The sequence below is a fragment of the Peromyscus leucopus genome, chromosome 4, assembly GCF_004664715.2.
Source record: "Peromyscus leucopus breed LL Stock chromosome 4, UCI_PerLeu_2.1, whole genome shotgun sequence".
In the NCBI taxonomy this organism is placed as follows: Eukaryota; Metazoa; Chordata; class Mammalia; order Rodentia; family Cricetidae; genus Peromyscus; species Peromyscus leucopus.
This window is the reverse complement of record NC_051066.1, coordinates 48,640,218-48,656,545: the sequence shown is the minus strand read 5'-3', so window position 1 is coordinate 48,656,545 and position 16,328 is coordinate 48,640,218. Positions and strand designations below refer to the sequence as shown.

Sequence of the window (16,328 nt, the reverse complement as noted above, 5' to 3'; positions counted from 1 at the left end):
GTTGACAGGTAGATCCCTGAAGTCCATTACCAGCCTAACTCAGGGTCCAGTGAAAAACCCTGTCTGGACAAGTAAGATGGACAAACTGGGTGTGGTGGTTCACACCTTTAATCCCCATGCTTCTGAGGCAAAGGCAAGTGGATCTCTGTGAGTTACGGCCAGCCTGGGCTACCTCATGAGTTCCAGGATGGCCAAAGGAAAACAGTTAACTTCTAACTCTGTTCTCCACATGCATTCACACACATTTGTACTCACACAAACACAGGCATGCAGCACACACACACACACACACACACACACACACACGCCTATGCATGCACACATATGATTACAAAGTATTAAATTGCCATTGCAGACTTAGTAGTAAACAAAAAGGCAAATCCTCCCATGGCATTTCGTCACAGAAACCAAGGATTCCCAGCATGGGACAGCCTTTCAAAAAACCTCAATGATCCCCACCGAAGTCTCGGTCTTCATTAAATGAATTGTGTGTTTTCCCCTCTCCAGCCCTAGCTTCATTTTGTGAAAGGGTTCTCCGCCTTCTGTGCCATGAGCAGACCAGTTTATCGAATGAACTGTAAATCTAATCAGTTTGGCACAAGGGTTCCGTGGGAGCCATGGAGACAATAGCTGGAGTTGTGTTCAGCTTCACTGACTCCAACTGATTCCCAGTTTGGTTCATTTGTGCGGAACAGTTGGATATATAAAGCCAAGCCCATTCACTTCCAGGGAGCAACTCTACCAGAGGAATGAGCTGCTGGTCCCCCGGGGGGGGGGGGGGGGGAGGCTGTGTTACTGTCCAAGCTCCAACTTCAGCATTTTATCATGAGAAAGTGCCTCTTTAGGTTACTCAATTTCCTTCTATTTCCCCAATACTCTGTATTTCTAAGGAGATCCCGGCAATCATTTTGAAATTGGCATACTAAGAAGAAATGAACAAAGAACTTACCCAAATTCCTACAGCCCCTAAAATAGTGATGGAAGTACAATCCAGGATCGTCTACTCACAAAGGGATGAGCTGTTTGTCTGTAATGTGTTACCCAGATTATCACGGAAAAGTGGACTTACTCTCAGTTCTATTTTTCACTTACATGCATCTACAAAAGCACCCAGTTTAAAATATGAATTTCACTCTCTCAAGACAGGAAAGTCAAGGAGGCTGCAGTGCTGGAGTTCCTCTCGTTTTCAGTCTCTTGAATTGCACATGCTTAGCTTCCAAGTGGAAAAATGAATGAATATTCACCACAGTTCCACCAGGAATGCCAATTTCCCGTCACTCCCTGGCACCGGGCAATGCACTTAGAATGCTGTGTTAATTTAGGACATGTTCTGGCCCTGTGCACTAGCTGAAGCCACAAGTACAAGTGAGTGGGGCTGATAATATTTGCCTTGCCTTTATTGTTGTTGTTGTTCCATGAGAAGGGGGAAGCACGTGTCCTTGAAATAAGCAAATGTGAAAACATTTCTCGCTAATCAAAATGTTTATCACTAGTTCAGACTGGCTGCCTGAGTATCAACGGGGAATCTGCTGGGTGTCCTCTGTAAGACGAATATACTCAGTGGGGCAGAATCGGGGAGCAGCACTTTTACAGCTGAGCCCAAGTTGACCACTAGACACACCACATTTCATTGTTGAGTAGACTGTCGACAGCCGGTGAACTTGAATCCAAGAATTCATGTTGTATCTATTTTGGCACAGACTTTCCCACCAATAAACTAACCTGACAGCTTCAAGTCACTGTATCTAAAAGTAATGAGTGTGTGTGTGTGTGTGTGTGTGTGTGTGTGTGTGTTTGTGTGTACAAAAAATGAAATCACTACGAGATTCAAAACATTGGCTTTGTAAAATATTTCATATTGAATTAAGGACATTTGAGCTGGAATAAATTAAATTAAGTCTCTAACTACTCTGGAAGGCAACAAAAACCCACGCCATTGCTCCCAATGTGATCCCAGGCAGTTGCAAATATTCATAGCAGGAAAGTCGCAAATAGATATATGAATCTGACGGAAATTATCAGTGTGGTTCTGGAGAGACCTTGGCATAAGAGCTGGTCTAATTTCTTTTCATAATAGAACAAGGGTCACAGAGATTGGAGGAAAGTGACGCGGGAGGAATGGGGAGACGTCTCGGTTGACAAAGGGCTTGCCCCACAAGCGTGATGACCTAACTGCAGATCCCTGGAACCCACATAGAACCTGGGCACGGTCCCATGCACCTGCAGTTCTAGCTCTGGCGAGGCAGAGACAGGAGGATCCCGGGAGCTTACTGGCCAGCTGTTCTCACCAATTCGGTTGGCTCCAGATTCAGTGAGAGACCATGTTTCAAAAATTAAGGTGGACAACAGTCGAGGAAGACACCTGCCATTGACTTCCACGTGCACACGCACATGTGGGAACACATGAGTACATCGCACACATGCACATTCACACGTGGGAGTACATAGGTACATAGCATACATGCACATGCACACACTTGAATGCACAGGTATATAGCACACACAGAAGGTAGTGCAAGAGAGCAGATGTGGCGGTCCATTTTTTAAACCCAACACCTAGGAGACTGAGACAGTCGGGTTAAGACTTTGAGCCCAAACTTTATAATGAGACCCCCCCCCTCCTTTTTTTTTTAATAGCACAAGCAATCCATCTGTATTTTCTCAACAAAGAACACTCTATTATCAAATTCACAGAATCCCACCTAAACTAGTTTAAGCAATATGACTGGAACTCAGTGGTAGAGTGCATGCTGATCACACACAGCCCTGGGTTTGAGTCCCATCTCTACAGAAAAGAAAAAGATTTGAAATCAACTATGACAATAAACACAAATATCTGTGGGGTATTTTCTGCATAGTAGATTCTGTTCAAAACTTTACATTGTAAATTAATGGATTTTAAAACCTTCACAATGTCCTGTACTATATACTGTACTATTATTGGTGGTCTCAAGGATTGGGGGGTATCAGGAGTTTAAAAGTCCCTCAAGTCACACAGTTCAGAAGTCCTGGAGGTCACATACAGCTGAGGTGTAATTTGAGGGAAATTGAGTGGCTGGATCCTTACTTCTCAACTATTGCTAGTGAAGAGAGACCTAGTGGCAGCCTTGTCTCCAGGATGAAGCAGGAAGCAGAAACCTGTACCAAAGTCTGTGTTTCAGGAGAAACTCGAAGTACGCCACGTCTGTCAGCTCTCCCATATCCATCCCTGTATATCATGCTATACATAAGATAGATACCTGTAACTATCCATCTCCCTGAGTTATTGTATCTAATTTGTTTTTGTTTGTTTGTTTGGGTTTTGTTTGTTTGTTTGTTTGGATGACAAAGGAATTGTATGATACAGCCTAAAACTTTTGACTTAGGGATTCTAGAGGTCAGAGGGGTTTTATGCTTCAAGAGGCTGTAGAGATAACACAAAGCTCAGTGTTGAGTGTGTTGCCTTGAGGAAACTGAGGCCCATAAAGAATGATGAGCAGACTGAGGATCAGACAGTCCATCTCCTTCATCTCAGCAGATGTCTCCCCCAGAAAACCCAGTCACGATGGAAGTAGCTGCCAGCTTGTCAACGGCAACCCAACCCCTAGAGCCCATTGGGTCTGCAGTCGACCACCACCATGGACGCCTCAGCACAGAAACCAGAAAGCTGCAGAGCCGATGCTTGGTGAAGGGTAAGCAACTCCTGGCCAGCGTTTGGGGCCTCGTCACTAACGCTGAATTACCTGCTTCCACAGGGCACAGCGACCGAGTGCCTTACCAGGTAATGTACTATAATACTTCTCAACCCAGGGGGTCAGATGAAAAGGAACATAAAAAAATCAGCCTTCCTGTTTGTAGACAGAGTTTACCTGGGTTGCATAATCTGTTTCCTCTGGTCCCTCCTAACATCCATCAACTCAAATCAACTTATTCTAATGTTCCTTGAGTCTTATCTACTGATGGTATGAGTGTGGACCCAGTTTAGTTTTTTATAAGGAAATAAAATTACTTTAAAGGAAACCCATGTTGCTTTGTAAGGTATGAGTCACATATTCATTATTAAACAAAGAAACCTGGACAATAGAAGTATATAAAACAGAAAGTGACATTTTCTACTCTGTCCAGTACGACTTCCTTGAGATAAGCATCGTTGGCAGTTTAGGTTTACACCCTCCCTTTTGTGCATGTCAGGACATATTTATAAATATTTGGCTTTCCAGCTTTGACTAATATCAAAAGACTCCTTGCTAGACATGGTAAGTCAAACTTCTCCCTTACCGTATATTAAACCCCACTTTGGGAAGCCTAAAAACACAAGCAATAAGTACAGGAAGAGGAGGAAGTGGCGAGGCTTCTCTGCAGGTAAGCCAGCCCGGCCTGCAGACAGCTCCAACCTGATCATGTAAAAGCAGGCCTCTAGCTCTTGGCCATGTTACCAGTAAGAGCCGTGAAAATGTTTTGCCGGTTCCTGTCTGCTGAGTTGCCGAAGAGCCTTACGCACGGGGGAAGCGTATATATTTAGTACTCTTTATTATCTTATTTAACACTCACCAGTTGATTTTGCACAGCCTCTCTGGTGGCCTGTATTCTTCCTTTGGTTAGAATTGTAACTATGGCTAAGGCGATGTTTTCTTGCTATTTAGGGAGGTGGCTAGAACTCGGTGTGATCTGAAAAAACAATCTCGCCAGTCTCTCTCTGACTAAGACGAGTTCCCACCCAGATACCTGAGGGTTGTGCCTCCACATGCCACAGCTGAGGCAATGTATCCCCAGGTGCTGTTTATCTGCAGGGCTCCACAGGCCGCTGAGGGACAGCTGTACTCGGGAAAGACCAGAAGCTTCCCACGGTAAGCATTTGCCTCTTGTGGGCCTGTAATTAGAAGAGGGCTTGGCTCTCTTCATCTCCCATTATCAGTTTCTCTTTAGACCCCTGCAGTTGAATAGGGCATGTGGAGGTAAGGTGCAGAGAGAGCGCATTTAGCACAAGTCCCAGATGACCCTCTTCTCACTGTGGCCCAAGATAGGAATGAGTTTGGTCCTGCCCAATAGAAGAAGAAAAGAAAAGAGAAAAGAAAAAGGTTAAAGTCAAAAGGACAGTTAGCAAATTAAAGGCTGACCAGCTTCAGTTATTTTACTAATTCACCATCTTGGGCACAGTTTTGACCTCTGACCTGAATTCCGTCAGCACTGTCACGATGCCCTGAGGTACTGCTGTCTGTCACCTCAGTAGACACTCCTATAGAATAGTGTCGGCAGTGCCTGTCCCAACAGGACCAGCAGTGCCAAGGACTGGTACTGAAATACAGATCACATCTCCAAGTCTCGTTTGGAACAACTACAAAAGGTTCCCTAGTTTCTGCTACTATATTTAAACAAAAACCAACAAACAATTACGACTTCAAATAAGGCAGAGTGGCATTTCTCAAACTGAGATGAATACATTCTGAATGAATGAGAAAAAAAAAAAGTAAACCTGGGGCTTTCCTTTGGATGGTGATCTAAGAAAAGTAATCCACGAACATTCTAGGCCATCGGGATGACCAGCTTGTAACCATATGCTGCCTGGAGTTCATTATCCACATTTGTGTTTCAAAGGAGATTGTGTTAAACCGTTGATGCCACATTGTACACAGCGTTGTATACCGGACATGCTAAATCGACCAGACAACGAACACAGCCCATCAGTAGATAAAAACAGAACATCAGCCTTGACAACAAGGAAGGGTGCAGTAATGGCCCATCATATTCCAGATCAAAAGACTCGAATTGCCAGCTGAAATGCAGAGCGGACACAACTTCCTATTGTTCAGCCCCACACCAGCAACTTAGATTACACAGAACCATGCTTCACAGTTAGGTGTTGCTCATTCAATCTACTGATCCTAAAGTTAGGAATATTTAAGAGAGATTTTGGTATTGTATCCAAGAGTCAAAAACCAAGAGATATGTAACCAGTTTTATGTTTATATTTAAATAATGTTGTCCATAAAACAATTTGAATTGTTATGTGGGCTAATCAGATTTTTTTTTTCATTAAAAGCATTCTATAAATTGATCAAACCTGAGGAACACTGAGGAACATTAGCTGGGATTTGATTCTATTTAAGAGATGTTAACTACTTAAAGGTATTTTCTTCCTAAGTAGCTGGGTTAGAGGCATAACTCAGCAAATTTAAAATATATGTATTTTTATTAATCTACGTGTGTGTGTGTGTGTGTGTGTGTGTGTGTGTGTGTGCATTCTGCATGTGTGTGGGCACACTCCTTTGAGTGTATTTGCATGTGCATGCATATGGAAACTCGAGGTTGATGTCAGGAAACATTTTGGACACTCTTCTAGCTTATTCTCTGAGGCAAGGTCTCCCAAACCCAGAGCTCACCATACAGATGTGGATAGTCCAGCCAACTTGTTCTGGGGATCCTCTGTCTCTGCCTTGGAAGCTCTGATGATAAGAAGGCTGCCAAGCCCACCCAGTATTTTCTGTGGGTTCTGGGGATCTGAACTCAGGTCCTCACCCTTGCCAAGTGTTTTAACCTCTAGGCCTTCTCCTCAGTCACCTAAAATTTATTTTTCATTACTAAACAGAGTAACCAGTTTCCTAGCAGGGGCAGTTGCAAACTAGTTCAGTGGTTGGGCGTTTTGGTTGATTCTCGCCAACCTTCCTGGCCACCTCCCCTCATTACACCCCTGGGTCCCAGCATTTTCTCTTTCATTTTTCTATCACATGTGTTCTATTATCCTCCCCACCCCTCTCTCTTTAAGATTTCCCCCTTATTTCATAGGCCCTTTCTAGTTTCTTGGCCTCTGCTCACACTCACACCCACATAAATCCGCATCTATAACAATCAGAAGCTGGGAACTGCATGTGGGATAGAACATGCAGTACTTGTCTTTCGGAGTCTCCTCAATGACTTTCAAACAGAGATTTAAAGCTTATAGATTGTCCTAATATCAGTTCTCTTTTTAAATGCACACATTTCATATATTCATTTAGTTACTCAGCAAACATTAAGCACTTGCTGTTTACATTCTAGGCACAGTGCAGATGTTAGGGGTAGCATCCAATTAATCTACTTCTGTAAGAGACTCGTGTTGAGGGGGGCTGGAGAGATGGCTCAGCAGTTAAGAGCACTGGTGCTCTCCCAGAGGACCTGTGCGCCAGGCATGCGTGTGGTGCATAGACATACATGCAGGCAAATCACTTGTATACATAAAAACAGATAAGTAGTAAAAGAGAGAGAACATCAGGGTATTGAAAACAAAGTAATGTTACAGTGCATTTTAAACCTGGGGGCCTCCTGCATGAGCGATTCCATTTCGTCTCAGCACTTTCTTAGATATGGACTTTGTTTACAGATGCATGCTAGAATGTTCTTCCTAAAATCTTATGGGCTTTTTTATTAGCAAGGTGTTAAAAATCAAAGCTTAGCTGGGCATGCTGACACAGGCTTTCCATCCCTGTACTCAGAAGGCAGAGTCATGTGGGTCTCTGTGAGTTCCAGGGCAGCCAAGATTACATAGTGAGACCCTGTCTAAAAGACAAACAACAAAACAATGAAAGCTTAACTTGAGAAGTTGACTTAGTAGTATTACAGCCTTACACGTGCAAACATAGTATGCATTTTCCCATGTATTTAAATTTCCTATTACAGCACCCCCCAAAAAAAAAGCAGAAATAAGTAACAGAATAAGGAACAAAATAATTGTTTTACCCACATCTAGGCTTAGCATATCCATTCCTTAGTCTTGGTCTCATTTAGAGTTCTGAAACAAACATACTGTAAAAATACTGTAGACCAGGTGGCTTACATACAACAGAAATTTCTTTTTCTAGAAGCTAGAAATTCCAGACCAAGGCATTAGCAAGTTCAACATCTGGTGAGAACTTGTCACTCCCAGGCAGTGCCTCCTCCCAGAGTAGAAAGCACCAATGGGTTCCCTGGGGTCTCTTTTCTAAGGCCACTAATCCCTTTCATGAGGCTGGAATCATCGTGCCCTGGCTCTCAGCCCTAACCCTATCAAATTGGGGCATAACACTGAATAAGTATGGAGAGAGAGAGAGAGAGAGAGAGAGAGAGAGAGAGAGAGAGAGAGAGAGATATTCTATGGATGGATCTTTATTTTGTTATACTTTATTTCTTCATATAGAAACAGTATTGATTTGCATAATTATTGCATAACTGATCCCTCCGGATGCTTATTCGTTCTGGGAACTGGGTACTGATAGTCCTTTTCACTCAAACGCCATTAGTGGACAGAGCCATTTTAAATGATGTCATTTGCTAAGAAAGTTTTTAACTCACTTATTTTAGTAATACATGCACTCAATTTTCTTAGCGTAATAATTGTCATAATATAAATATCTGGAGATGCACTCTGACAGGTGACGTCGATACCTTAGAGTGTCATGCCTGCCTTTATCGCAGGACACTCATCCTCATGTGACCCACATAGCTTCTCGGTTGCTTCCCTTGGTGTAGACACTCTAACGGTATTTTTTTTAAAGATGGAATTATTTTATTTCCCTTAAATATTTGTATCATGCCGGGTGGTGGTGGCGCACGCCTTTAATCCCAGCACTCGGGAGGCAGAGCAGTGGATCTTTGTGAGTTCGAGCCAGCTGGCTACAAGTGAGTTCAGGAAAGGCAAAGCTACACAGAGAAACCTGTTCAAAAAAAAAAAAAAAAAAAAAAAAAAAAAAAATTTGTATCACATAAAATAATGTGTTACCTAACAGCAACACAATTGTTTGTCAAGCATTACACTTGTGTTGGTTTCATCAAATGTCATCATTAACTTTTTGTTCGGTGATGACGTTGAATGACAGTGGGCCGTGCCCCTCTCCAAACAGTGACAGGTCAGAGTGGGAAATCTGGTCACTAATCCCTGCTGGTGCCCTGTCAAACCCTTGGTGTGTGGGGCTCTGGAACGCAGGCATTTTTGTTCTCTTTGCTCACTGCTTTGGCCCAAGGAAATGAGTTGGATGACTGCCTTCTTTTTTCTTCAGAGATGCCATAGATTAATTTTAAAGACTTTCTTTCATCTGCATAACAGAATGAGTTCAGATAGCCTTTTAAGCTATTATCTGCACTTAAGAACTTTGTGCGGGAAAGTCATACCAGTCATACAAAAGGGGCTTGTTAGGAACACTGAACAATGAGAACTTGACATTTTTTTTTCTCCTTCTGCCTCCAGAAAAGAACCAAAGCAACTATTTTATTGCATTTATGTATTTCATAAAAGAATGTGGGGTTATATTTATATGCCAGCAAACTGCATGGAAATGCCCAGACGAAGGCACTTTTTCAGGGAGTGGGGGAGCTGGGGGATCCTATTAATACCCTGTTCCCATTGGGTTGCAGATAACTTTGTGTTCTCTTAGGCACTCAGACTGCACACTAATTTAAATATAAGAAAAATAATATTTTGTAGGCAAAGAGTACTGGGGAGGTAGGCATTATAAACAATGTGTAATCTAGTTCACATTTGGACCAAAAAAATGATACTGCGTACACAAATGTTTTAAACAAGAACTAAATTTTAAAAATTATTTTGCCCTTCCATGTAAATGCCTCTTGGTTACATTTTCATTTCTGTTTCCTCTTTTGACTTCATTGATTTTGGTTGGGCCTGTGTGCACATTCTTTGAATAGAAATTGCTTTAATTAAAAACCACCTGAGCCAGAGAGCTTGCCCTGGCTCAGGAAGCCCTGTTCTTAGCTTAGCAGAGAGATAACTTGGTGGAAGAGTTTCATGTCCTGGTTGCCCTTCCAAAGGAGCTGCGGTTTTTCCAGGACAATCTCTTCTTTGAACCTGACATGAAAACACATTAGCGCTCTTTTTGGAACAAAGAAATATACATAGGAAATAAAGACATTGTTTTATCAAAGCCTCATCTTCTATGCTGACGTAAGCTGCCTGGAAATGAAAGCATCCCCTTCCGAGAGGAAGGTGGCCTGAGTCTGCTCTCCCCATACTTACAACTTCTACTTGAGAAATAAGTCGAGGCCTAGACACGTTTCTTCCTTGCACGAGTTCAATCCAGTCCTCTCTATAACAGGCCAGGTTATGAGTGCTAGCCACTTCGTGGGCAGGGATGGCTGCCAGGTGACTAGAGCTTGTGCGAGCTGGGACCCTTAGCAGCACTGCAAGTGACATGTTTCGCCAGAGTGTGTGAAACGGATTCAACCTCATCCCAAGTGAGGAGGAGTCTCTGCTGTTGAGAGCAGGACAGTGTCAACCTCCATCTTGTCCTACAAAGACAGCCCTGAGGGCAGCCAAGGGTGTAGAGAGCACACCAGTCCTCGGTCACCTGCGGTGTGTCTGAGGATGTCCTCTGCCTGCCGCTGCAGGTAGCTAAGAGGGCAAGCTACTTTCTGTCCCAGACGATCTCCCCACTCCCACAACTCAGGTGACGGCGAGAGTCAGTGACAAGGCTCTCTCAGCATCCCTTGTATGCAGTGACCTTTCTAGCATCCCCTTCCAGGGCACTCTCTGGTTTCTTCTCTCTTCTGGATCCTCCTCTTGGGTTCCCATTTCTAGCTCTTCACCAGTGTGGACCTGATGCCACTGTATTCCCATTCCTGGATCAAACATGTTGCCTGCCATTCACAGGTATCACCACTCAGAGGTTTGGGCTCAGAGTCTCTTTCCAGTCTCCAGCAAGACATAACTCAGGATATAACAGGACTGGGGGATACTGGGGACACCCAGACTGTGTTCATCCACTCTGGGTGTGTTCTCCTAATCTTAAGAGCAGGAAGTTCAGTTGTGCTACTTAATCGTCTGGAACCCGAGGATATTTAAGGAACATCCAGGCCAAGTGTTGACTAAGGTCATGTGGCTTTCATTAATATTAGAAAAGCCCAGCTCTTCGGGAGATACAAACAATGGGGCGTGTAATAAGCTTCCACTCAAAAGACTTTTAAAGAGGTGTAAGTGTACAGGTCTTCTATACACGTAGTGAGCGCCAACTGCATCTGCCAGGCATTGGATTAGGTGACTGGTAACAGGAATTAATAAAAGCACAGTCAGTCACTACAGGAACTTCACAATGTAAAGAGGAAGTGAGGGGTACCCACAGATAGCAATGGGGCACTAAAAGATACGTGTGCTGGGGACAGCAGGACCTGAGGATAAGCTCAAGGGACACTCCCCTAGAGGCAGCCTATGTCCCAGACACTGGGAAGAGAGCTGAAAAGATCCTTCTTTTCTAGCAGTCTCCTCATTAGGAGGATAGCAACAAAGCTAGCAGGTGCGTGATTAAAAAAACAAAAACAAAAACCGGGTCAGTGGCCAACAGGTATTCATTTGGATACAATAGGGCTCAGAGGGGGGTTCAAAGCACAGGTGACACTCATGACTGTCCACTGTGCAGCTGGACCTGACTCCCTCCGGACTCACAGCCCCATAAATGGCTGTACTGTCTCTAAGCCAGTGCAAGACAAGGGAGCTAGCTGGAGGCAGTGAGGCCTGGTGAGACACTCGGGGCAAGTGGGCAAGTAGAACCTGGAAAGACAAAGGCCTTTCGGACAGAGACAGCAGCAGAGGCAGATGCTCAGTGATTTGAAAGCCCTGGACACATCCTAGGGACGTGGCTTTCCTTGGCCAGACACCCCTAGGAAACACCCAGGTCACGTGCATCGGGGGCTTATCAGAAGCAGGCCCCACAGAAGTGACTAGTGAAGATAGCCACTGCTCAAAATAACACACACACACACACACACACACACACGCACGCACGCACGCACGCACGCACGCACGCACGCACGCACGCACGCACAATGATGCTGCTACTACCCAGGAGTCCAACACACACCGTGGGTGATGAAAACCAGCAAGGGAGTCAAGGATGAAAAGGGAGAGACTAGTAACTAAGGAAAAGCAAGCCCAGGAGAGGGTGAGAACTAAGAAAGCAGATTGCCCCAGGAAAGATTTCCTACAGTTTGGACAACAGAAACTACTCCAGGGATGTGCTCATGAGTGATATGTGAAGATGACTTAGGGAGATTGATTGCTGTCCAGGGCAGCAGAACAATACAGTGGGAACGGATGGCCCTCTTCACCCCCAGAGCTTGCTGCATTCTTCCAGGAGGGAGCCTTTCTCTCCTGGGGTAAAGGCAGAATACACAGGCCAGGTGCATGCGACTCTTTCTTTTCTTTTTTATGCCCCCAGTGCAGGATGGTGACTGGGCCTGCTGGAGGTCCCCTCGTCCCTTCAGGCCTGTGATGCACTCACAGCCCAGCAGTCAGCTGTCCTCAGGGGCAGTTGCTGCAGAAGCATTCTTTACCTGGCTTGCAAAGCAGGTCGTTGTGCGCCCCATCAATTATTGACTCCATCCGGGGAAAAATGAAGGGCTCCTGGATTTCCCTGCTCTGTGAGCTAATTCTCCTTTTCGCTTGGGCTGAAGTCTGTCCAAAAGGTCCCGATGGAGTCAACAAAAGCTTTCAGCCACCAAAATAATGGTTTCAAGTGACAGGCGTTCTGCTCAGTGACTAAAGACTCCCTTATATGGCCAGATCCTATATATGCCGGACTCTCACAAATAGAAATATTGTAAGACGGGGCTAGTTAGCTTTCACAGAGAGCATTCAGTTTTGGCTTATTAAGGAATTTCTGGCACAAAGTTCATGCTAACAAAAACACTGTAAAAAAAAAAAAGTGTCTTCTAGAAATATTTTACCTGAGCCAAAAACATTGCCTAATTTCTTCTTTTATTCCATTTATTGGGCAAGTCCAGGCCAGGCACCTGCTTCATACTAGGGAGAAACAGCAGGGCAACATCCCTGCATGAAGAAACTCAAGGTTCTGGGGGGAGACCGACATGAATCAATCCACTTGTAAAGAACTGAGCCAGGAGATGTGAGGTGCCAGGTAGTGCCACCCCCACAGGCTAATAGAAGAGGGAGCAGCCCTTCCAAGTCAGGGGAGAATACGTCTGCAGGCATGCCCTGTCCACAATCCATTACACATGTGAATTAAGGCGGGAAGCATTCCAGAGCTTCAAGACATTTGCACACCCTGGAGCAGCAGACAGGAACCCTATCTGCTCCCTCGCTGGGTTTTGATCTTACGCTAGGTACTGTTGCTTGCTCTGTTTTAACTCAGTAGAGAGGACACATCCCCCCTGGGGGTTCTAGGGCTGTAACTCGGCGGGGTCAGTGGGAAGCATCTTTATGCACTGAGTCACCTCAACAGCCCTTGCTTCTTACCTTACTATGTCAAGGAATTATTTAAAGACCATGAAACAGCCTACGGGAGCTCGGCATCACTGCGACCAAGCGAACTGACGTTGGTGGTGATCTGGAAGTGATCGCAATTTTTGTACCAGCTAGAATCTTTCCAGAAAAATCTAGGTCTAGCTAGTGCGGGAACTGAAAAAAAAAAAAAGTTCATTGGGAAGCATGTAGATGTTATTGCTTTGCTCTGAGGTGATTTCTACCTAAGCCAACTTGAAAAAGCAGTATGAAAAATAGGCAAAAATGATCAGAAGGAGCACCCTGACTGCTGTACATGAGCCCATCCTTGAGAATTTGGTCTTCCCAAGTGAAATTGTAGGTAAGAGGATCCTTGTGAAATTGGACCTCAGCCAGCTAGCTCATAAAGGTTGGTTTAGACAGAGCACCAAGAAACAACACTGCTCACAAAGGCCAAAATGGTTTCTGATGTGTGTAAGAATCCCACAAACAAGGACATTAGTTCTGAATTCCCAGAGTTTCAATTATAAACAAAATGACTAAAGTATCATTCACAGTTTTTTTTTTTTTAAAGACTACAAAGGTTTTAGGTACAAGAAAATTTCCTGTATATTTAATTAGATAAGTTTTCACAAATTGGTTTTTATTCACATTTGATTTAGGAGAAGGTGGAGGGCTTCTTGAATTTTCTGTGATATATGCTGAATACCACTGTCATCTATATGGAAAAATAAAAATGCTAACATTCATGTGCTACATGGTGTGTGTGTTAACTCATTAAAAGACACAGCTTGCCAGGTGGTGGTGGCACATGCCTTTAATCTCAGCACTTGGGAGGCAGAGGCAGGCAGATCTCTGTGAGTTCGAGGCCAGCCTGGTTTACAGAGTGAATTCCAAGACAGGCTCCAAAGCTACACAGAGAAAGCCTGTCTTGAAAACCCAAAAACAAAAAACAAAAACAAAAAAAAAAGACACAGCTTGGTTTGATATAATAAAATTCAAAAAGTTAAAAGGTATTTACATTTACTCTATTTATTATGAAACTTGTTTTTTTATTAAATATTTATAGTAGATAGTGCACACACAGTTTACATATTGTAAGATTACTTCAACACAGAAAGCTTTGAAAACTTATTTGTAAGACACAAAGCTAATTTCATCAAAATTGTTATTATTCTAGCAACAAAAGTTAACTCCAGCTCTAAGGATGCAGTCAAATATTTGTCCCTTATTGCTGTCTTAAGTTATTAACCTCACAGTTCTTTATATTTTGACTCTCAGTGGTCTCACTTTTCCTGGAAAATGACTAAAAGTCTGTGATGTTGTCCATGCAAGCGACCATTCCAACAACATACTTGCAGCATGCTAAGAACTTCCCACTGTTAAGGGCCAAGTGCATCAGGCTAAGTAAGGCGCTGTTCTGGCCCTTCTGATAGTTACTAAGTGAGAAGAACACAAATACAAACAGATGTTCCTCCACTTATGATGGAGATGTGTGCCAGTAAAATCATCATTAAGTTGAGCCATCTTTAAGTCAAAATTGCATCCAATACACTTAACCTACTAGAAGATTGTTTAGCCTCGCCTAGCTTAGCCTTAGAACATTGAGTCTACAGTTGGACAAAATTGTCCCATACAAAGTCTGTTGTATGATAAGGTTTTGAATATCTAATATAATTTATTAAATACTGTATTAACAGTGAAAGTAGAATGATATGGGTATACCTTCATACTGTCTTACAGTTGAAGATCAGTTGAACCACTGGAAGTTAGGGACTACCTGCTATTGAACTATATGGGGCCATATAAGAGAGCACACTGCTGTTTCAGAGGACCCACACTGGTTCCCATCACCCATGTCAGATGGTGCACAACCACCTGTAACTCCAGCTTGAGGAATCTGACTCGCTCTTCTGGCCTCCATAGGTGCCTGCACTCACCTGCACATACCCACACATATATACATAATTAAAATACAATAATTTTTAAAATGTATACTATATACACAAGTCAAACCTGTTCAGGCTATATATTGTTACCTGTATGTATGTTTTCAGGGCTAACTATTTGTGTGTGTGTGTGTGTGTGTGTGTGTGTGTGTGTGTGTGTGTGTGTGTGTAAAACAATTAATGAAAAAGATGCCATGAACTGGAAAGATAGCAAGGAGGGAATATGGGAAGGTTTGGAGGGAGGAAAGGGAAGGGTGAAATGACGTAATTATAATCTCAAGAACTAAAAGAAATCATATATATATATATATATGTATATACATACACAAATACATATATATATAAAATGATACATGGCAACAGAGAGGTATATACAAATCTCAATACTGTGGAAGCAAGGTATATATAAACCATGGTTTCTAGATCCTTCACATTCTAGAAAAATGTAGAAGCCCATGTTATTATAACACTGAGGGATGTTTTCAGACTATTAACACAAGGATCTATAGCCAAGTGTACAAGTGTGAAGAGGGGTGTTTGGAAACCCTTCCAGGAAGTGGGATTATCACACTCTTGAAAGATGTCTCTATTACTCCTGGCATGCATGTCCACTGGAGTCAGATGGCAAAATCAATCACCGAGGCAACGGATTTCAGAGCCAGCTGGGGAGAACTGGCTAGATCCTTCCTCTCTGGAATGACCCGGGAGGGACATTCTGGCCAGGCATGTCTATGTACCTAGTGCAATAAGCACCCTCTGGGCTTGACTGGTCCATCTCTGTCCCTGTGACCTCTGGATCAGGGAAAAACAGGGGTAGGAACAGAAACTCCCCAATGAGTTAGGAAATGAATTCTCTATCTCACTAATCTCACTAAGCCAAGGGGAAAGTCATTTCATATGCCAAGCTTACACCTAGGAGGCCACGATTTCTTCCCAATTAGCCTTTTCTTTCTGCCAAATCTCCATGAAATAAAAGAATTGGCATCTGCGTAGGTTCAAGTCACTTGGAAAGTGCCCCCTACCATTTTTTCCAATCACTGTAATTAGTTCCCCACACAATGTCACTTGAGGGTTACTGACCTTCACTAATGAATAATTGGGTGGACTGTAAAAATATTGCTAGAGGAAGGTAGGTACCCAGTCATGGGAAATGTAAGGCCCAAAGAAGCCAACTGAGTTGTCCCAGATTACATATAGCAGCA

At 43.4% G+C, this 16,328-nt stretch overlaps 1 long non-coding RNA gene across 1 annotated transcript; it reads left to right on the top strand.

Annotated features, from left to right (window-relative positions):
• The first annotated feature begins 4,738 nt into the window (after positions 1 to 4,738).
• On the top strand, positions 4,739 to 5,985 carry LOC119087852. Its single transcript, XR_005091343.1, has 2 exons — positions 4,739 to 4,826; positions 5,575 to 5,985. It is a non-coding gene; the product is annotated as an uncharacterized LOC119087852 (long non-coding RNA).
• The last annotated feature ends 10,343 nt before the right edge of the window (positions 5,986 to 16,328 follow it).